The sequence below is a fragment of the Equus caballus genome, chromosome 3, assembly GCF_041296265.1.
Source record: "Equus caballus isolate H_3958 breed thoroughbred chromosome 3, TB-T2T, whole genome shotgun sequence".
NCBI classification, from domain to species: domain Eukaryota; kingdom Metazoa; phylum Chordata; class Mammalia; order Perissodactyla; family Equidae; genus Equus; species Equus caballus.
The window spans coordinates 66,591,988-66,613,893 of record NC_091686.1 but is presented as its reverse complement, the minus strand read 5'-3'; the positions used below and the strand labels follow the sequence as shown (position 1 = coordinate 66,613,893).

Genomic DNA, 21,906 nt, shown 5'->3' with positions numbered 1-21,906 from the left:
CTTAAGACAAAGGCTTTCAGGCTCTGGCCCGGCCGGCCCCTCCTATTCCTACACTCTCTTCTTTCATTCCACTCCCTCCACCCTGCCCACCCGCTTCTCTCTGCTCCAGTCACATTGGACTTCTTTCTGTCCCTCAGTCTATCTGTCCATGCTCCTCCTGGGTTCCAGCCTTCCCTCAGATGTGCTCCCACCACTGTGCGTCCTCTCCTTTTCCATCTGGCTAACTCCTACTTAGCTTCAAATCTCAGCAGAAATAGCCTTGCTTCCAGAGATTCTCCCCAACCCCTGAGACGAGGTTCATTATCTTTGCTGCGTACTCCTGTAGTCCACTGAGCTTGCCCTTCCCTAAAATTCCCTGCACCTGTATTTGTTGATTTATGCTCCCTTCTCCACTAGTCTGTGGACTTCATGGGTTTAGGGCACTGTCTCTCATTCACGATGATGTCCACAGTGCCTAGTGCCGTGCCTCGCTCATCAATGATGACCAGTAAACTTTTCGTAATTAATTGAATTGAATTTTTGAAGCTCCTAGGGAGCAGAAATTAAGTTCTTGTTTTCTCTCTTTCTAGTGCGCACCTTCCATCTTTGTCCATCTACATCCAGAAGGTAGTCCAGGACTGTTGCTGTCACTTCTCTCTTTACCCCTCTCATGCCCACACTGCCTCACACATTGTAGGTGCTTGGTAAATGTTCAGTGATTGAATGAAAGAGCCAGCCTCTGCCCCGAGGCAGCATAGAAGAATCACAAAGCACAGGCTCGATGTCAATAGACCTGGGATTGGATCCAGGTAGGCCAGTCCCGTGGCCCAGTGGTTAAGTTCACGTGCTCCACTTAGGTGGCCCAGGGTTTCGTTGATTCCGATCCTGGGCACGGACATGGCACCGCTCATCGAGCCATGCTGAGACAGCATCCCACATGCCACAACTAGAAGGATCCACAACTAAAAATACACAACTATGTACTGGGGGACTTTGGGGAGAAAAAGGAAAAGTAAAATCTTTAAAAATAAAATAAATAAACAAATAAAATAAACCTCTCAGCTTCATTTTCCTCAGCTGTAAAATGGGGACAGTAATAATACTTACCTAATTGGGACATTGGGAAGATAAAATGAAATCATGTGTATAAAGCACAGTAAAGAACGGTTAGAACAGCAAGTCTTCAATAAATAGTAGTCATCACTACCATAACTACCATCATTAGACCACCTGTAAAGGCTTAATTATGCCAGTATCAAACAAGGAATTATTAAATAAATGATAGTATATACCAAGAAACACTATGAAGTCATTAAAAATGCCTTTAAATAATATGAATGACATGGGAGAAATGCTGCCACTATAATGTTAGCAAAAGTATACTAATTTAATAAATATACATGAAGCATATAACATGTGCAAGCCACAGTGTTAACGCTGAGGATATAATAGTTAACAAGACTGCATGGTCCCTGGTCTTGTGGAGCTTTATTCTAGTGTGCATAAAGTAACAAGCGACACACTAATTGAAGAAAGCAGCATCTCCAAAAAGATATTTACATATAGCCCCACACACAGTAGCATCTCAATTATGTGAAAAGTGTATGAATAAATAAATGATTGGAAGGAAGCCAACCTAATATTTATAATGTATTGTGGGATTGTGAGTGATTTTTATGTACTTTATTATATTTATATATTTATCAAAAACATGTACTAGTCGCTTAAATGTAAATCTACTGTATAGTTCTATGAATCTGCCTTTTTCTGGGGAAGCTGAGAGAGAAATGTTAAGTTCCCTATCTGGATCCACTTTTCTTTCTATTTTGTATTCCTCAGTTTTCATAATAAAGTAGTAGTAGGTCAGACATGACGCCCTCAGCTGCCTGCTGTCTCCACACCTGCTCCCTTTCTTACAATGCCAAGGAGGAGACGCCAGACAGCCAGGTCAAAGGTTGTCCTGATTCCCTCCACTCTCCCCCAGGCCAAGCCCTTTCTTTGCCGCCTCCCTTGTTAACATCTATAAGCTCTTCCTCTCTAGCCCATCATCCTGCTCAGGTCTCTCCCACCCTTACCAACTCTCCTGGACCCTGTGGACCACTTCTAGCTCCTATCCTCTCTCTCTGCTTCCACTCACAGCTAACATTTTTTAGAATGGTCTAGACACTTCCCCCCACTTCCTCACATCCCATTCACTCTTCAACGTTAGTAAATTTGCTTCCACCACAGCACTCCACTGAAACTGCTCTTGCAAATATCACCGGAATCTTCATCGTGTCAATGATGGACTTGCGTTGATGGCTACTTTGCATTCTTATTTTTAAAAGCCTCTTTGCTGACTTTTGCACATGCTGATCCTTCTGCCTGCAATGCTGTCCCCCAGCCTGTTTGCCTGACTAACTCCTCCTCTCTATCAAGTCTCAGTTTCCGTTTCAATGGTGCTAGGCCAAAAACATCTTCCCTACTTCTTCTTTTTGTACCACAATAAAGATAAACTCCCTTTGTTATGCAGGGGGCTCTCATACATTGCTGGTGAAAACAAGGATTTCTTATAAACAAATATATAACATATGACCCAGAAATCTCACTTGTAGGTATTCATCCAAGAGAAATGAAAGCATACGTCCACACAAAGACTTGGACACAAATGTTTGTAGCAGCTTTATTTATAATAGCCAAAAACTGGAGGGGCCAGCCCAGGTTGCCTAGTGGTTAAGTTCAGCCCCCTCTGCTTTGGCGGCCTGGGTTCAGTTCCCAGGCGCAGACCTATACCACTTGTGGCCATGCTGTGGCAGTGACCCACATACAAAATAGGGAAGATTGGCAACAGATGTTAGCTCAAGGCCAGTCTTCCTCAGCAAAAAAGAGAAAAATTGGCAACAGATGTTAGCTCAGGGCGAATCTTCCTCGGAAAAAAGAAATAAGTGCCCCAAACTGGAAACAACCCAAATGTCCTTCACCTGATGAATGAATAAACAAACTGGCAAACTGGTACCTGCATACAGTGGAACACTATTCAGCCATAAAACGAACAAACTACTGACACATGCAACAACATGGATGAATCTCAAAAGTATTATGATGAGAAAAAGAGGCCAGACACAAAAGCCTACCTACTCTATGGTTCCCTTTATAGGACATTCTGGAGAAGGCAAAACTGCAGGGACAGAAGTGAGATCAGAGGTTGCCAGGGGCTGAGCATAGAGGAAAGGATTGACTACAAAGTGGTTAAGGGAACATTTTAGGTGATGGAAATATTCTTTATCTTGATTGTGATGGTGGTTATATAACTGTAGGCATTTGTTAAAATTCTTAAAATTGTACACCTAAAAAGGACAAATTTTACTGTCTGTAAATTTTACCTCAATAAACCTGGCTTTAAAAAAAGAAGTTCAAGGTGTACCCACAACATGACTAACAAAAATGTACAACTGAAATCTCACAAGGTTGTAATCTATCATAACATTAATAAAAAAAAAAAAAAAGTTCAAGCACTCTGTTTTGGTGGCCTGGAGTTCATAGGTTCAGATCCCAGGCTTGGACCTAACACCACTCATCAAGCCATGCTGTGGTGGCATTGGTATCCCACATAAAACAGAGGAAGACTGGCAACAGATGTTAGCTCAGGGCCAAGCTTACTCACAAAAAAACCAAAAAAACAGAAAAACAAAAACTCAGGTCAGGCTCATCTCTACAGGAAGCCTTCCATGACTCTATCCAACTCACAGACTGGGTTGAGTGACCCTCCTTTTACTTCCCAAAGCACCTGGTGTCTATGTGTTTCCCTGTTGTACATTATATTGAAATTATACGCTTAAAATAAAATACAGTTGTTTAAATGATAGCTTTGTATGTCTAGTTCTCCTACTGGCTCGTGAGCTTGTTAAAGTCAGAAACCATATCATATTGTCTTAACACCCACACATCTATCTCTCCCGCCCTCAACCTCTCACCCACCCCCATGACTAGCGTATGGATCAACCAGTGATCAATGAAGTTTCTCCTACAACTGACTTAGCAAGAAAGTCAATGAAGTCTCCTGCTAAGTTCAAAACCTTTCCTCACAAGTCTCCCTCATCAAAATTCTTAGGTTTTTTTTTCCTTCTAAGCCAATATAACTAAATAATTCTTAATAAAAGTATTAACAACTGGTGGTAAGAAACCACTTGCAAAAATACGTTAAATTTTAGCATAGATTTTCAATATCTGTTTTAAAGATAGGATCCTAATGGGAGAAATATTTGAAGCAAACTAACACATTTGCAGAGGAGTTGCTTCAGGTAGAAGCTGGTCAACATCTCTTGAATCTGTGTAAGAATTACTAACAATTATGTACTAACAAATTAATTTTTTAAAGTAGGGAGCTGTAACACTGTAATATAAGAAGAAATATATAGTTGATTTTCATCTCTGGTTCCTGGTGCAGAGGTCCTAAACCTTTGTAATTTCCTGGGTGGTAGAGATGAGAGGAGCGTCTGTGGTTATTCATAAGCTCCTTTGGATCATACCTGAGTTTATTCAAATAAGGTGACTCTTGGGGGGGGCCCTATATAGCTTCAGGATAGGGGTTGGTTGCCAGAGGAACCAATCAAGTGATTGGAGGGTTGGAACTTTCAGCCCAACCCCCAACTTCTGGGGAGGGGGAAGGGGCTGGAGATTGAGTTAATCGCCAATGGCCAATGGTCTAATCATTCACCCCTACCCAATGAAACCTCCATAAAAACCCTAAATGACAGGGTTCAGAGAGCTTCCAAGTTTGTGAACTCAACCATGTGCCAGGAGAGGAGGGTAGTGCACCCCAAACTCCAGGGAGCAGAAGCTCCTGCACCTGGGACCCTTCTGGACCTCACTCTATGTACCTCTTCATCTGTATCCTTTAAGAATATCCTTTACAATAAACCAGTAACAGTAAGTAAAGTGCTTCCCTGAGTTCTATGAGCTGTTCTAGCAAATTATCAAATCTGAGGAGGGGTCATGGAAACCCCCAATTTGTAGTCAAGTTGGACAGAAGTCTGGGTAACCTGGGGCCCACTACTTGTGATTGGAGTCTGAGGCGAGGGGCAGTCTTGTGTGACTGAGGCCTCAAGCTATGAGGTCCATGCTAACGCCATGTACATGGCGTCAGAACTGAGTTAAACTATAGGACACCCAGTTGGTGTCCACAGCAAACCAGAGAATTGCCTGGTATGGAAAACTCACACATTCCGTGTCGGAAATTGTTGTGAACAAAAAACAGATCCGTAATAGGAGCTATGATGTATTTGAAGCTTTTTGATTACTAATGACCAGTTTCCAGAAAGCCCCTTTTTCTATAAGAAGGAATAGATAAGTCGGGAAGGGCAGGCATGACGCAGTTTCTAGCTCCTTTGGTATCATTTGGACCCCTTTAGCACTTGAATTATAGGCCAAAACCAAAACCTTTATCTGTACTGCTTTCTACTGAGAATCCTTCAATTAGTGAGTGGGGAAATATTTCAAGGGAGACACCACGAAAGAATGACATGCCGCTATTATACCCACTCGGCCCATTAAGGAAAATTTCCTTCCACATACAAGTAGTCTTTTTCAAAGAACTACCAAATCATTCAAGACTGTATGATTTATTGTGGTGGTTCCCGCCCAGCAGTCAGGCCTTTCCCAAGTAGCCGAGGAGGGAAGCTGGAGTTTCACAACAGTTACTTAGAATTCACTTGTCTTCCATCTGATTCTCCTCCTGTAAGGGCGGGGTGCTGGAGCCAACCAAACCCTGCCTACCCCAAATGGCTCACTCCTTGGTCTGCTCACTGTGCACCACACTCGGGGCAGCCTGGACAGCAATGCACCCAGACAGGACTCTGCAGTGGAGGCTACTTGCCTGGTTTTGCCCAATCTAAGCATCAGTGATGGTGAAGTAGGGCTACCCTATCTAGGTATTTTCCTGGGAAAAGAGTCAACAGTTTTTATCCCATTCTGAAAGTGCCCATCCTTGAAAAGTTATTTTTTTAACTTTATAATAAGATATATATGAAGAAAATTAATATGAATAAGCGAAAATAAGCAAAAATATAAGAAGGCATCCTATGTTGGGAACTACAGAGTGGCCAATAAGCACCGTTGGGGTCTACGGTGGGTTGGGGACTCTGTCTCCTAATCCGTAAAGTGTGTGGCTCCTCCCAGGAATGGTCCCCTGTCCCCTGCCAAGCAGCCCTCTGAGAGATCATCACCAAACTTCCTAACAACCATCTTTTCTTACTGTTTACAAAATGCTTTTGCCTATATGATCTCACTTGATTTCCACTCCCAATGAGACATAGGAAGAATTTTTATCTCTATTTCACAAATGAGGACCTGAGGCTCAAAGAAGAAAGGTTTGGCCAAGCACACGCAGCTACATTTCACTTCCTTCCGTGGAAACGGCCCGCTTTCTCTGTACTGTGACCTTGCACTGACTCTGTCTTTCCCACTAAGGCTCTTTTGCTTTCCTTCAGTCAGCACTCACAGCCTCCTCAAACCTTGATATGTTTTCATCCCCTTTTCTTGCTCTCTCGACTGAAATCTAACTGCCTTCTGCCCTGCAGAGACCATGCCCAGCTGTCCTGGTCCCCACCTCAGTGACTCCAAAGCTCCTGAATCCTCAGCGTGTAGTACCTGGCTCCTTTTCACGGGCTTCCCTTTGAACCCATGCTCCTCGAGAGTCCTCAGTACCTGCCAGTCCAGGTACCTACCCTCCAGCACCCCACTCTCCATATCTTTTTCCACTCAGACATAGTGATCCTTTAACCTCAGCCCCAGCACATGATCACAGAAGTCTCAGAGTACTTATAAGAAGGGATAGGATTATTTGTAGAGAGACTCACTAGGTTTTGGGACCCCTAGAGTGTGGACCCCATTTTTCTCCAAACTCCAGCTCTTTCCACACAATGGCCCCTCTCCCACACACCACCACCAATGCCCTCCACCACTTGAGTTTTTGGAACAATAACCTGACCACCTCAAAATTAGTTATGATCTGCCTGAAACATAGGCTGATAATTTGACCACAGTGGTCCCTTATACCCCTAGTGTTCAGGAGAAAACCGATATTCTGCAGTAAGAGACAAGCCAGATGCTCTCTAATCCTCTTCCATTAGCAACCAGTTTAAATTCACTTACTACTGTGAAAGCTAGAAAAGGGAAAGAAAACAGGCTAAGAATGAGACTGGCCTCGAATGAATGTTTGCAGATTTGATGCTATTTTTGTCACAGAATTAGCATATATTCTGCCTTGTCCAAACAGTTTTCTCTTTCTCCTCTCTGTCCTCTTCCAGGGCTCCCAGCATTGGCTGGAATGTAGGACAGAATTTTCCACAACACACAGACATCACCCATCTGTCTCTAATTTCACAAAATGACAAAGTGGAATGGCCCTGAGAGCCAAAAATTCTATTTCATTCTTCTCTCTGATATACTAGTTAGGCCAGTGGATTTTCTTTTCCTTCAATATAAATCAGGCCTTTCAGGCAGACTTGAGAAAGGAGAGAGCAGACCCCGAGTATCTCATTGCTGTGCTACTGATGAGGATTTACAAGAAGCTGAACCACTCAGACTCAGTCAAATTGCAATCAGCCCAGGAGGAAATTTATCATGTTTTTGACATTGTGGAAACTACCGCATTTCCCCTGAAAAATATAAAAGAAAAGACCTCATCTGAAACCTATAGCATCCCTCTAAACTGGAGCATGGTGCGTTAAATGTACCACCCCACTGCTGAGTCTTATTCTGCGATGGCAATCAATGACCTTGTGTCTCGGGACATGGACTTTGTGGTGAAAGTCAGCATCTCTGAAACAAGAGGATTACTCTTGTTTAGAGTTCTCTAAAACATAGTAGTGTGTTTTGCTTTGTGTTCACACAGATAACTCCAAAACATCAGGAATAAGGACCTGATGGCATTTTCAAATGCTTCACATTTGACAGGATTACTCCTTTGAGGGGATGACTTCCGACAAAAGATGTTGAACAAAATTCAGGGACTGGTACACAGAATTAGCCATTCCCTTGAGAAGAAGTATCATGCCTCAAAATAGAGCATTCCAGAAGGTATTTAATTTGAAATCAGAAATCCTGAGCTGCAATCCTGCACTTCCCTTGAGGTGGGCTGAGCCTTAGCTTCCCCCACCTACAAAAACGGGGGGCTCAGCGGAGCATTCCTGAGAGAAGGTGCTGCTTAAGTACTTGAGGAACACAATTAAGATGAGGCACTTGAGAAAGACAGGGCCCAATTAAAAGTTGATGAAAATTTCACTTAACTTTAGGTGGCCAACTGTCCAAGTTTAAGCTCCCTCAAAGGCACAGCTGAGACAAGGACTTGGGCACAGCTCTCTTATTTGCCATGTGATCCCAGGAAGCAAGAGAGAGGGATTGGGGAAAGTCAGAAAAGGAGGGGAAGCCAACACCAAGGTTCATTATCAAGGTCACTGCTGTGAACAACTGGAGCACAATTCTCCCAGGATTCCTGAGAAGGGTACAGAATGCCTGCTAGAAAGGGCCACCTAAAATATGGCAGAGCACTTCCAGTCCCCATTGGCTGAAGTTTGGCCCCAGGGGCACTAACTCCAGCAAGCTCCTGCGGCAGCTGGAGAAGGACCTGAGTTGGAACGAGGAGAAACCCAAGTTGAGAACTTGCGGTGGGATTCAAGCAGCCCACGGTGAATGTGCACTCCCATGGAGCCGGCTACCACAGCTGAGGCTGAACTCAGTGGGAGTCTAAGGGGCTTCGATGTGGGCGCCTGAGTGCTTCCTACACGGGCCTACGGCTCTCTCACAGTTCCTGGCTTGTTCGATCCTCAGAGGTGGTAAACGATACCTGAACTTCACTTTCCTTACTAGAAACTACAATGCCTAGGATGACTTCTTCTTGAAGAATCACATCCCTTCACTTCCAGGCCTTTGCACATGCTATGCCTGATGTTTAAAATACTCTCTCTGCCTGCTCTTCCCCACCGCTACTTTGCTATCTGGACTCAGCTTAAAAATTGTGTGCTCCCTGACGCTTCCCCTGACCCCTAGGGAAGGTCAGCTGCCCAAGCTATGTGCACCCAAGGAACATTGCATGGCTTCTTTGTGCCATGTATCACCTTTTACATTATTTTTTCAAATGTCTGTTCCTCTACTCTCTCTCTCTCACACACACACACATACATACACCATTCAATCTATCAGTACTATGAGGTCAAGAAACTTGCTCTTTTGTTAACAGACATATTCCCCAAACCTAGCATAGTGCCTGTCACAAAAGTCAATGAGTAAATTTTTTGTTACATGGACTAATGAATAAACAAAGGCATCAATGAAGGAGGCGAAAACATCTCTCCTCACTCAAACCGGCCTGAAAGTCTACCTTCTCAGGAGGTCCTAGGCCCTTCTCCCTGTTGTGCTGCCTTCAGAGGGATTATTCCAGAGCTTTCTCTCCAGGATCTCTTGCCTGGGCCTTTCTGTGAAGAAAAAAGTGCAAGTCTCTTGCTACAGAATTGTCCTCGGGATTTCTGTCCTCTGCATCTCTGCGCTATTCCCAGTGGGCCGTGCCCGGAGGATCATTTTGCCTGTTTGTTTGGTGGGGAGCTCACACAGTGATAGGCAGCACTGGTAGTCTAATCCTGGCCTTTCAGTTTCCTTCCTTAGCTCCAGACAATAACCCTGTCTCGTTCCTAAAGGCAGAGATGATCTCCGTCACTGCCAAACTGCCCACGTCCTCCTCGTCTCTCATTCCTCTTGACCTCGTCATGCTCAAAGGATGACAACCCTGTCCAAGAGCAGAGATGAGGCAGCCAATGGAAACCTTCTGTCAACCCGCTGTGCTCTTCCCACCACAGCGAGCCAAGGAAGATGTCCTCTGGGGTACCATCGGGGTCAGGGCCCCTCTGACTCAACCCCCAGATGACCTAACAATAGCAAGAAGAGCACAGAACACTCCAGGAGTCAGAAAGCCTGCCCATAAATGCAGGGAGGAACAGCAGGGCAGGATCAGGAGACTACAGCAGATGACAGGCCACTATGTCCCCAATAAACGGGCAGAATACTACAATGGCGGATCCCAGAGCAGGTTCTGAAGGGCACCAAGTCTACACGAGGAAAGTCTGCACAGGTCAGTGGCCCTGAGTTCAGGTGCACAGCTGGTGCCTGGGAAGAGCAATGTAAGTCCAGATCCTGGCATGACAGACACGTGGCCAGGATCTGGTTGCTGCTAAGAGTTCTTCACTCTCACCACATCGTATCTTGCCTCCTCAGATCCTGCCTAGAAGGCTCTGCCCCACTCTCTACTCTGCTCCTCTCACTTGTCCCCTGTGCTTGACTCAGTTTCCTTATCTTTGTCTCTCTTCTCAGAAGCCTTTCCTGAGCTCCACAGACTGTGCTCTCTGTCGCTGCACTCACCCACTGCCTGCTTGCCTCCTACCCTGTGAGCACCCAGAGGAGGCAGCCATCTTGTCTTTATATCCTCAGGGCCTAAGACGGTGCCTTACCCAGAGGAAGTCCCTCAACAAAAACCGAATAAATGACTTGAAGGAATGAATGCATTTATAAGAATTGTTTAGGACCAGATCTTCAAGAGAGGGTAGGAGCTCTTTATGAGCACAGGCACAAAACCAGAGCTAGACCACCAATGGACATATGAGACTGAGTTCCAAAGTCCTTGGCAATTTGCTCCTTAAAGCCCTGCTAGCAGAAGCTGAGATTGGTCTGAGGTTTTGAAATGACACTGAATTTATAGATGAAATTTCCACAACCTCAATCCTGTGTGGCAGAGGCAGAAGCCAGGCAGACTGACAATATTTGCAGTGGGCTGATTCTTTCATTCCTCCAGCTTGGCAAGGGTTGAGAAAAATTTGGAAGTGACGGATGGGAGGAAAGTAAAGTGGCATCCGTTATTGGGGGTAGAATCAGTATAAAGATCATTGACCTGATGAAATCTCTCCAACCTAATTTTATTACTTCCTCTCTCAACGTGCTCCAGCCCCTTCGGCCTTCTCTCAGTTCGTTGAATATGTCAAGTTCTTTCCTGCCTCAGGGCCTTTGGACATGCTATTTTCTCTGCCCTAAATATTCTTCTACCCACTTTTGAAAGATAAACTCCTACTCCTCTGTAGGTTTTAGTTTAAATGTTACTCTTCAGAGAAGCTTTCGTTGACCACCTTATTACAAGTAGGTGACCCCCATCGCAGCTTGTTTTAGTCCATTCTGGCTGCTATAGCAAAGCACCATAGACTGGGTGACTTTTAAACAACAGACATTCATTTCTTACAACTTCTGGAGGCTGGAAAGTCCAAGACGAAGACCCTGGCAGATTTGGCGTCTGATGAAGGCCTGCTTCCTGGCTTACAGCCAGTTGTCTTCTGGCTGTGTCCTCACAAAGTGGAAGGGCGAGGGAGCTTGCTGGGGTCTCTTTTATAAGGGCGCTAATGTCATCCACGAGGACTTCACTTCAGCAAGCATTTGTCAATGCTTGCAGAACCGTGTCAGCATTCAGTATTGTGCATTAAAGGATGCCATGTGGGTCTGTTAGTCTTGTGAATAAATTCCTCCTAATAAAAGAAAATGAGATTTCATGATTAAGGGGTTTAGAAATAATCAAGAGAGGGTTAAAAATAAAACTAGCGGAGGCAGAACAGACCAAAGAACAGCTACTGGCATGCCTTCCAAAAGGATGTCCCAGATTATGACTTCATAAGGAAAAAATAAAATAATTGCTTGCCAAGCCATATAAAAAGGATGAGTTCTGGGAGAATGGGTTAGAAACTAAACATTGATAGGCCTGTAGAAGCTAGCTTCTCTCAGCAACCTAGAACTTTCCCAGAAGCCATTTTCCTGGCCATTCTGAGCGTTCACTAGTCTGATTTTCCAGCATCCTGTTGACATGACCATCAGTGGTCTGATCTTCATTAACCAAAACAGGCCTGCTATGTTAAAAAAAAAGAAATGCCCTAAGGAAATAGAAAATGAACTCTTCTGGTTTGCAAATACTTGATGAAGTTCCTGCTCAGGCCCCAGGCAATTTAAACCTTAGCTGGATTTGGAGTTTTTTTTCCCCATGTTTGTCTCATCCCAGCAGTCAAACCATGTCCGTTAAGCTAGTTTTCAAAACTAATGAGTTGTAAACAAAATGTTCCTTCCTACATGGAATGCTACGAGCTTTGTCTTCATCTTCAGACTGCTATAAAAGGAACATCCCTTTCAAAGTCAGAGAACCACTTTCCTCACCATTCCTGTATTTGGCCCACTCCCACCCAACCTGCCAGGTTCGGTCAGGCCCTGCTACCCTCACAGTCTGCTACCGCTCCAGCCCACAACGCCCATCCCACACTCTCCTAGTTGAGCCCATGCAGCTCAATTTTTTTTTCTTCAAATTGTATAAGGTGAAGGAGGAACAAAGTGGGAGGCAGTGGAAGAAGCAGGAAAGAAGCAACACTAAATTACCAAGCCAAGGACTATGTTTTGCATGTTACATAGGCAATCTCATCTAATCCTCACCACAACCCTGTAAGTAAGAATTATTCTTCACCTTTTCCCAGAGGTTCTCTGGACTGAGGTTCACGAGAGGCTGAGAAACTTGCCCACAGTTCAGAGCCAGGAAAACATAAAGTCAGGATCTGAACACAGGTCTCTGACTATACAACTCAGGCTCTTTCCTCTACACTGCGTATCAGTTTTATCTTCTCTTCTACTTCACCCCCAAGCACAGATCTATAAGGAATGAGACCAGGAAAATGAAGGGTATGAAAGCCACAGCATGTTTCGAGAATAAACATCATATCAGGCATCTATTAGAGCACACGAAGCTTTGGAGAAGGGAAAAGGGGGAGCTTACATTACAGTAGGAGAAAGAGGTATTTATACAGCACTGGGCATGTGGTGGAGATGCTCCTGACAAAGCAAATGCAGCATCAAGGTATGATACCCAGAACGAAGGAGATAATTAAGCCTCTGCAGACTCTCTCCTGATCAAACCGCATCTGTAGTGTTTGTTGCAGTTTTGGTCACCAGGGGTTGTGTGCTGTGGAATCCACAAGAAGAGCCAGAGGAAATTCAGCCAGGAAAAGAGAATCCTTTAAGGAATCATGGTTAAATCTTCCAATATCTAAAGGGCTATCTTCTAGGAACAAGATATTTGCAAAATTTCTCTGCAACTCTAGAAAACAAAACCAGAACCAAAGAAGTAATGCTACAGGAAGCTCATTTCTGCTTGTTGTAGGGAAGAACTCAGACAGTCCAGACCATACAAAAATGGAACAATCCACCACTGGACACTGGCAGTTCCCAGTGTTGACATGTTGACACAGCCTGGAAGACCATTTAGCAAGAGTATGGTAGAGGAGATGCCTGCATGGCTAAAGCTCCCCAAGATCCCATTCAACTATGTGATTCTACAGCTCCAATTGCATTTAATAGACTTTCCTTTCATTGCAAGGAAATCTATATTAGTTTCTTATTGCTGCCATAAAAATTACCACCAATTCAATGGCTTAAAACAACACCAATTTATCATCTTGCCATCCTGTAGGTTAGAAAGCTGACACAGGTCTCACTGGGTTAAAGTCAAGGTCTCGGCAGGGTTGCCTTCCTTTCTGCAGGCTCTAGAAGAGAATCCATTTCCTTGCCTTTTCCAGCTTCTTGGCTCAGGGCCTCCTTCCTGAATCTTCAAAGCCACAGTGGCAGGCCGAGTCTCTCTCATCACAGCACTCCAACCTCCGCACTTGCTTCTCTTCCATTTTTAAGGACCCTCATGATCATATTGGGCCCACCTAGATAATCCAGGATAGTCTCTCTATGTTAAGGTCAGCTGGTTAGTAATCTTAATTCCATTTGCAACCTTAATTCCCCTTTGCCATGTAACATGACATAATCACGGGTCCCAGGGATTAGAAGATGGATGTCTTTGGGGGAGGCATTGTTCTGACTACTCCAGTGAGGTTCTGACAAATTCCACCAGGTCAAGCTTGCACGTGACTCTTTGCCTTCCCTAAAGATCACAGGGGAGAGGAAAAGGATTTGGCAAGAATATACCAGGCCTCCATGGGTTACTTGAGAGTCGGTCTCTACCTAACCCAAACCAACCAAATAAAACGGCAGAAAGTATTTTTCTGTTATGTAGGTTTGACCTCTTGAGATGGGATACCAAATGACCCAAGTAAACATTGACCCCTGAACATCCCTGGGAACCTAAGGTAACTAAGCAAGGAAGTCAACTCAAATTATCTGACAAGAGAGTCTCCAATTGGTAGGGTATGAGGCTAGTAGGAAAGGAAAAATAAAAAGCAGCTCTGTTCTCTCTCTTTTTGTCCTCATCATTTGTTAGAAACTAGACGCTGCTTCCACACACCCTCCCTCACCCACAGCAGACACCGGTACTCCTTTACTCTCTCCCACAGCCTGCAACAGGCTTCAGAAATCTTCTCCAGGCTGTGCCCCAGCAAGGCACTAGCAATTATCAGAGTTGGCACATGAGAAAAAACCTATTTGCCTTCTCCTCAGGAAAGAGTCTCTGTTCAGTGGGTTGGGGTTTAGGGTTGTTGTTACTTCTTTAGTAATTACCATGTACAGGGCAATGAACTAGAAATCTTGCATTCAGAAGGAAAATGCACAGTTCATAATCTCAGCTGCCTAACGAATACAGCCTAGCAGCACTTATCGCTGTTTTGTTTCTTGTTAATAGAATTCCTGATCTCACATCACGCTTGTCTGTACTTACCTGGAGTTTCATCATTATACTACCTTAGGATCTCCAGCATCTGAAACACTGCAAACTCCTGAATTGTCATTTCTTTTCCACAGGCATATTTATTGTGAGTGTTTTTCTAAGAGTCGTTTTGGTCACCACAGACGATCTACCAGTCAGGATTCTTTCCACTGTAGTTGATAGAAAACTCTACTAGAACTAGTTGAAACAAAAAAGTGATCTTATTCACTAACATCTTGAAAAGTCTAGAGATCAGTCTGGCTTTGGTCCTTTCCCAAGCATCAAATGATGTAATGGGGACCGGCTCATTCTCAGCACTGCTTCCCCTCCACTTCCTTGTTGACTTTATTCTCCTGCACACTCTTGCCTTGTGGGGACAAGATGGCTCCCAGCAGCTCCAGGCTTACCTCTCATTTTCCCGGAAATCCCAGTAGAAAAGAAAATGTTTCTTCTATATATGCCCCTCCAAAGGTCCTGTACTGAATTTAATTTTAGTGGCTTGTCATTGACCTTGCTCAGGTTATGTGCTCACCTGTGAACCAATGACTATGACAAGAGAAATGCAAACCTCTGATTAGCCAGCCCTCAGTGCCTGACAACTCCTGGAGCGAGGACAGCATTCTATGCCATTTGAACCATGTGAAATTAAGGGAAGAAATGAATTCCCCAAGGAAAACTGAGATTCTGTGACCAGGAGGGAAAATGCTGGCAGAAATATCAGGCAATCGCTCTACTTGGGTGACACTTTGAGTCAGATTATTAGCTGCTCTCTGGTCCCTTTTAGCTGAGAGTGCAACAGGGAAAAGAATGTCATCATTTGAATCGGGGTAGGTACTGAGGAGAGTGTTCAAAACTTAGACTACAGTCCAATGGAGTGGGACTTAGATGGGACACCACAGTACAGGGGCCATCAGCAATTTGCATGACATCTTAGGATGTAAGTCCAGAAGATATTCAACAGCCACTGAAAGGGGATCACTCACCAAATTCACAAGCCTCATTCATTTTGCCTAACCCTGAAATAACTTCTAAGGAATGAAAACAGAAAACAAAATAAGAGGACAAAAGGATTTGGGATCAGGCAACCTGGCTTTGAGCCCCACCACTTACCAGTGGTATGGTCTTGAACCTAACACTTAACCTCTCAAAGCCTCAGTTCTATCTTCCGTAAAATAGCATTAATAATAATTCCTCCCTCACAGAGAAGTGTGATCATATGTGTGAAGATCGTTTCTTAAGAGACTGCAAGAAACCCTCCTATCCACATTGGCTGTTGCAGTGAGACTTCGCTGCTCCTCTCTTCTGTTTACCCTCCCTTTGAATCTGGGCTGGCCCTGGGAGTTGCTTTGTCCAATAGATTGAGGCAAAAGTGATGTTTGGTTTTCAAGGTTAGCCTATAAGAGGCCTTGTAACTTCCATTTTTGCACTTTTGGAAAACTCCCCCTTGGAAGCCAGCCACCATGCCATAAGGAAGCTCAAGCTGGACTATAGAATAAGGAGAAGGCAGATTCAGAGAGAGCCTGGAGACTGGGAGGACATCTTGAATGTTCCAAGCCTAGTTGAGCTCCCAGCTGAATGCAGCTGCACAAACAGAGCAGAAGAACACCCAGCAGAGTCAGTCAACCCACAGAATTATGAGAAATAAAGCATTGTTGTTGTAATCCACTAAGTTTCAAGGTGGTTTATAACACAGAATTGGTAAGTAAGACAATACGTAGACGGTGTTTTTGCGGTTCTTGCTGTACTTTTCCTGCAGTGTTTTTCAAGAGGAATGTTATTTGCACTTTAGGCAAAACAAGTCCTCATTTGTAAGACTGCCTCCGTTTCGCAGGATGTTCAGTATCACTAGCCCTTACCTGCTAAATCCCAGTAGTGCTCTCATTGAGTAGTTCAGTCATTGAGAATCAAGACACCGTCCCTCAGGCCCAAACACCTGCTGCTATGAGCCAAACCCAAGAAGAGCACTGAGTTTCTAGGAGGTGAGGACTTCAGAGGTCAGCTCCACTAATCACGGGCAGGAACTGTGTTCTTCCTGTGTCCTGATCCTCATTATGAGTTGAAACACCTTCTTTCCTAGCATTTCATGCTGCCTTCAAAGAAATGAGCTGCATGTGGCCGTATGAAAAGTGAGTTTACAATGCCTCTAAAATTATGTGACACTATTTGGTGTAAATAATGCAACCAGATGTGATAAATCTGCATAGTCTGGCCTTCAAGGAGCTCCAGATAAAACTGTCATCTACCACCAAGTGCAGTTAATGTAGAAATCATCAACATTCTTTAATTTGTCCCATTTATTTAGTACTTTGGGGATATGGAGAAAATAAGTAAATAACATTATTCTTGGCTGCATGATCATCCTTGTCTTTTTCTCTTGATAGAGATTTGTAACGGAAAATCCTAATTTAACAGATTGACAATACAAGGCAGGGTATTGTGGAGATGAAACTTCTGTAGATAAATATCACTTTCCAGGAGGCAGAGGACTGGAGAAGTGACCTCCTAAAAGAGAGTTGCCATTAACCATGAATATTTGTTCTTTGTCAACACCAGGGAGGACCAAAACTTTATCTGTTAATTTCACCACAGTGGGATTCCAGAGCTTATGTTTTCTTTCCTGGAGAGCTTCAAATTTTCAAAGCAAACTTCAAGGGCAATGTTTCATTCAGTCAGTCTGAAGCATCAGTATTCCTGTCTTAATAAGATATCAAATATTCCTTCCACTCCATCCTTTTACCCACACTCATTTCCCTTTTCATATTTCCATTAGCTTATAATCTCATGTTCCTCCTAAAGTATTAGTTGAAATGGGAAAGGTAATTTATATGAGCATATCTCTGTCAACTTAGCTCTGAACAAAAGTTGCTAGTGTGCAGACTGGCACGCCCCATCCAAAGAAGACATGGGATAGCAAGTTCGAAGTTGAAATGAAGTTTCCAAAAATAACAAAATTATACTTTAAGTCCTTGTGTTTTACTTACTGAAGATTGTAAAAATTCCCCAGTGATCTTAGGGAAGTAGAAGAAAGAAGTAATTAAGTCACTAGAAAAAATATAAGATACTATGTAAGAATATAATGACATCTCTGTGTCTTGTATAGCTATCTGTACATGGCACCACGTGTACAGTTGCACATGTGAAAGAAGCAAAATGTGGGAGTTCTCAGCTTTGAAAACTAACTGCTAAATTAAGGAAAAACGGAGAGAGAGAAGGAAACCTAAATACCTGATCTGCTAAAATTTAAACTTAAAATATATTCCTTAGAAAAATACATATGCTAGAATTCAAGTAGGTGACAATATGGTACTTTTTAACCTCATCTATTTTAGAAAAATCTGCTCCTTGGTAAATGAATAATATGTTTATACTTCAAGTATATTTTTAATAGTTAACATTTCAAGACCATATAACATTTATTTTAATAAAATTTGATATTTTAAAAGTAAGAAAAGAACATTTTTCACTTTACAAAAGGATTCACAACCAGGTTTCGTTACTTACTAAGACCCTTTGGGAAATTCTAATGTTATGACACTTATTAAAAGTTAATGCACATACAAATTTTCAGTATTTGATCTTTTGTGTAATTGAGATACATCTCTCTGGCAAGGGCTGTAATCTTCTCCAATTCCTGAAATGTTAATCTCTCAAAATCCCTCTCCTTCTCCCCACCCTAAATCCTCTGTTATTAATCTTCACTGAGCTCTCCCAGAAGTCTCCTACATCAAAACCATAATTCTTTTTCCTCGTGTCAACCAAAGAAATACCAAAGGACAGACATTTACTTAATTAGGTAACATGGCGCCATCAGCCAACCCAGAGAACTGGAAAATTCAAACTTCAAAATAACTGAAAGGACCTGAAACATCTGACAGCACATAATATTTACATATTGGGACCTCAGATAAAGTATCTACAGTGATCTTTCCTTTTTTTAAAAAAAAATGAACGCTTCTGTCCACTGTGGAGTGTAAAGAGCATCAGGATGGTTGTGCAGTTTAGACAGACAAAATATAGATATATTAACTAACCAAAAGGAGGGAAAGAGGTCAACTTACATTAATTAATCACAGTGCTTAAATCTGCCTGTGTTTCCACAGCTATCAAATGGTGGAGGGAGACTGAAGTCTTAAGTCTATCTTAACCTGAAGCCAAGCTCCCTCGACACTGCCCACACTGCCTCCTGATTTTCCCCTGAGTTTTCATCTGAATCATGCACATGATAAGTAAATATGCTTCATGGCCAAATCGGGGTGGGACTGCTGTTGTGTTTTGTTTTGAGGGATGTACTAATGGTCTTAGCTTCCACCAAGTTCATTTCTGTATGTCTTGATCATGAAATATGCTATATTTGAATTAAAATAGAAAGGGGAAAAGGAGTCGCCATCAGAGAAATCGAAAGAAATTTGAAGCAAACAGGAAGAAAGAAGCAAAGAATAAAGTGAAGATTGGTGCAGAAGAGATAAAACATGTAAAAGGCGGAAAGAAGAGAGATGAAATGGAAAGTTCTAGAGGAAGCAAGTATATACAAAGACGATCTAGGGACTTTCTCCCATTGGTGGCAGACAGGGTAATTTGGGCTAACTCTCTTGCTGAAAGAAACTAAAATATCTGGGCAAAATATAAAAATCATGTTTTTAAAAATATTGAAAAGCTAAAAAGAGAGCATGGAATTACTAGGTCAAGATCTACAAGAAAATAGAAACCCAAACAGACGAGTCTGGCATTTTGCCAAGAGCATGTGGCCAATCTGGAAGAGGCAGCTGAGCGATTGAGCAGTGTTTTTGATGTCTTCCTAGTGCCAGAGGGAAAACATGTGCAGTACCTCTGACAGGGAAATTTATAAATCTTCACTGAGAGACAGTAGGGAAGACTTAAATAAATGGAGAGATACCCCATATTCGTGGATTGGAAGATTCAGTATTGTATCGTTGCCTCAACACACAAATAAAGCTAAGGAACAGAACAGAGGGACTAGACAAGGGCTCGTTCATAAATGGCACTTGGTGTACTATAGATGTGGCACTCATTGGCATGGAAAAGGATGGTTGACACAACTGGGCATCCATATGAGGAAAATGAAACTTGACTTCCAACCTCACAGTCTATCACTATCTGCGCCCTACACAACACACATTAGAGAAGCTCTTGCATTTATAGATTTGGACACCTAACACAAGAATATTTGTAGAAACACTGTGAATAAGAGTAAAATTTTAAAAAAATTGAAACAACACATGTCCATAAAAAGTAGAATGAATAAATAAAGAGTAGAATGTCCATGAAATGAAATAGTTCAATGAAATGCTATAGTGCTATAGAAATGAATGTTACAATATGGATAAATCTCAAACATAATGTTAAAAAAAACTGGTTACAGAAAAACAGAAATATGATTCTATTTATACAAAATTGAAAACGTGAAAAACTAAAAATATACTTTTCAGAAATACAAACATGTCATAAAATGATAAAGAAAAGTAAGGAACTGATAAGTGCAAAATTCAGAAGAGTGGATACCTCTGGGGAAAAAGGATGGGATGAGAAAAGGCACTTAACAAAAATAGTATGCTTTTCTTTTTCTTAAATCAGGTGGTAGGTAAGTGATATTTCTTGTATTGTGAGTATTCTTTTCTACCTATTCAAGAGTTAATAGAAATGTAACAAATACATTGGCCCAATACTGAAGGACCAATTTTGAACACAATATTCATATGAGGTCAAAAACAAAGCTGAAGGTCACCATCACAGAATGAAATTCTTGAGACAAGGATAAATCCGAAAATTTTTTCAGAAAATAAATTGAATCATCACTTTAATCTTCTTACTTAAAATATCACTTCTCAAAAGTTTAAAGTTGGCATTACAGTGCAGGAATAATCATTTCTCAGCTTGTTGACTGCCAGATTGCTCCTACGTGTGGTCAATGTACCACATGTTTACAATATGAAATAGGTTAGCAAAAGAGGAAGATATTTTTTGCCACCTCTAGTAAGAAAAGGCTACTGCTGGTTGTAATGTTGCCCTTCCACTCTAGTAGCAACTGGATTAAAGTCAAGACTTGTTTCTTCTGCACCTTCTGGACTTAAAGCTGTGGTCATTAGGGATTGTGCAATTTCATTGAAGCAACCTCACAAAGAGAATCTGTGCATTGCTTGAAGATCCTTCCTGAATATTTTCAAAAGCAAAGGCAATATTTTTGGTCTCACTTACATTTTTTATTTTTAACATTACGCATGAACTTACTAATTTAATTCGCCCCTAAACCTTGGATCTAGAAATGTGGCAATAGAGCACCATAACTGACTTTCAAAACAACCAAATAGTCTCTGAATTTCCATTTGCGCCTTAGCTTTCATTGGATGCACAGCAATTTCAGCATCTTCCCTGAAGCAGCATAAGAAATGAATCCACTTATAGCAGGCATGATGCAAGAAATACTTGCACTGTCAAGCTCATCAGTTAGGATACTTCTTCAGCAGATCCCAGCAAATGAACTATGTTATCTTCAAGAAGCCCATTGATTCTAAATCCTGCTTGTTGGTATTATTACATGTTCAGGTAGACTTTTAAACATGTAGTAGCTACTTCTCCATCCTTCTTGAATATTTTGTATGAGTATCTGACAAGGCAGTTCCAAAACCTCTTGGATGTCAGTGTGCTTGTCTTTGGCTGAGGAAGAATAAGTGGCCCACTACCTTACAGCCAGTTATCTTATGATGGTACCCCACGCTATAATTCCTTTCTGAACACACAAGCAAAAGATGTGAACATAACATCATATCTTCGAAGTCACCTTCCCAATGTTTTTTGCAATATCAACGACAATACATGATGTTGCATTGCTTTTGCATTCTAAGAATATTCCTTCAATCAGATTTAGTATGTCATTGGCTGTTTGAGATCCAGGCGTCTCTCAACAAGCTAACAAACCAGAGCAGTCAGTTCAGGAATTCCAGAAATGACACTGGAGGAGGCATTTGGTGATTTGGTCTTCTAAAATTTGAGACCAAAGCCACAGCTTGAATGGCACATTTTTAGCTGAATAGTGAGGCCAAAGCTAAACTTTGGAAGCTTAATAATTTTTAATAAAATATCTACAAAAACTAAGAGAGAAAGTTTAAAACTAAGAGGATTCATGTACTCATTCAACAATTTTGTATTGAGTACTTGCTGCATGCTGACGTTAACCAAACAGATAGATGTCCCTCTCCTCATGGAGTTTACATCTTAGTTTA

General features: G+C 42.3%; 2 long non-coding RNA genes across 2 annotated transcripts in view; one reads left to right on the top strand and one right to left on the bottom strand.

Annotated features, from left to right (window-relative positions):
• LOC138923638 (uncharacterized) overlaps window positions 1–21,906 on the bottom strand; it is a 185,745-nt gene that overhangs the window by 79,785 nt on the left and 84,054 nt on the right. The window lies entirely within an intron of this gene.
• On the top strand, window positions 9,918–10,502 carry LOC138923637 (uncharacterized). Its single transcript, XR_011437547.1, has 2 exons — window positions 9,918–10,081; window positions 10,321–10,502. It is a non-coding gene; the product is annotated as an uncharacterized lncRNA (long non-coding RNA).